The sequence below is a fragment of the Bison bison genome, unplaced genomic scaffold (assembly GCF_000754665.1).
Source record: "Bison bison bison isolate TAMUID 2011002044 unplaced genomic scaffold, Bison_UMD1.0 scf7180017864341, whole genome shotgun sequence".
NCBI classification, from domain to species: Eukaryota; Metazoa; Chordata; class Mammalia; order Artiodactyla; family Bovidae; genus Bison; species Bison bison.
In genome coordinates, this window is record NW_011494913.1 from 6,905,693 (window position 1) to 6,907,191 (window position 1,499).

The window sequence follows — 1,499 nt, forward strand, 5'->3', positions numbered from 1 at the left end:
AGGGACGGGGGAGCCTGGTGGGCTGCCGTCTCTGGGGTCGCACAGAGTCGGACATGACTGAAGTGACTTAGCAGCAGCAGCAGCAGCAGCAAGGTTTATTTGGGCTTCCCTGGTGGCTCCCACTGGTAAAGAATCTGCCTGCAATGCAGGAGACCGGGGTTCAATGCCTGGGTGGGGAAGATCCCTTGGAGAAGGACATGGAAACCCACTCCAATAGCCTTGCCTGGAGAATCCCATGGACAGAGGAGCCTGGTGGGCTACAGACCACGGGGTCACAAAGAGTCGAACACGACAGAGCGGCTAAGCATGCGAGGCTTATTTGCATGTGCTTGTTTTAATTTTGTTTGGCACCAGCATCATGGTTCAGGAGCACCTATCTCATCTGAGCAAGTCCCAGTGATACATGATGGTGTGAAGATGGGAAGAGGTCTAGCATGTGGCTGGACTGAAAAAAGCTTACAATGGTAATACTCATAGAAATGGGCAAACTAACCATATGCAGGAGATGAGGGTTCAATCCCTGCATTGGGAAGATCCCCTGGAGAAGGAAATGGCAGTCCACTCCAGTAATCTTGCCTGTAGAATCACATGGACAGAGAGGAGCCTGGTGGGCTATAGTCCGTGGGATAGTGATCAGCAACTAAACAATAACAACAAAATTAGCTATACTATGCCTAGCTTAAGGGATAGAGCCTGGCACCAAGAAATGTTTCAAAATTTTCTTGGTCTATGTTTCTCTTTTCTGGATAGCTCTCCAACAGTCAGTAATTTTTTTGCTTTTGATGATACCTTGAGTATCATGTATCTTTGAAGTTTTTCTGAATTCCTTGTTGTTTGAGGATTTAATTAGCCAGGTAGGGTAAAGAAAGGGATAATTCTTAAACCTGTGTTTGTGATCATCTAAACATGGAAGGGTGAGGCACACGCTGCTGTGTGGACTTTCCTTTACAGAGTATTGTTTTGTTTCCCAATCTGTCTGTGAGCCAGTCTTGAACAAATTAAGCTGCACCAATATTTGGGATCTAGATAATAAGAATATTTTGGGTTAAAATGTATATGATTAATGTAATCTATTCACAGCAAGGCTTTGATTTCGGGGGTTTATCCCGAGGAAGAAGTCTGCACGGGCCTGCAGGAGGTGCAGGTTCAACCCCTGGGTCAGGAAGATGCTTGGAGAAGGTGAGGGCAACCCACGCTGGTGTTCTTGCCTGGAGAGTCCCATGGACAGAGGAGCCTGGTGGGCTACAGTGCAAAGTCAGACTCCACTTAGCAGTGAACAACAAACAAGAAGACTACGTAAGGACTGTAGAAAGGTAAATCCTACCGACTACGATACTGTGGGAGAGGGACTGGGGGATGATGTGTTGAACAGGAAGGGCAGTTGGGATGGGAGCAAGCACTGTCAGCAGCTGAAGCCCGGGGTGAGGGTGGACTTGGTATAAGACTGATAATACTTTGAGAACCAAACTGTCCCTTCATGGAATTTCCATTAAAATAAG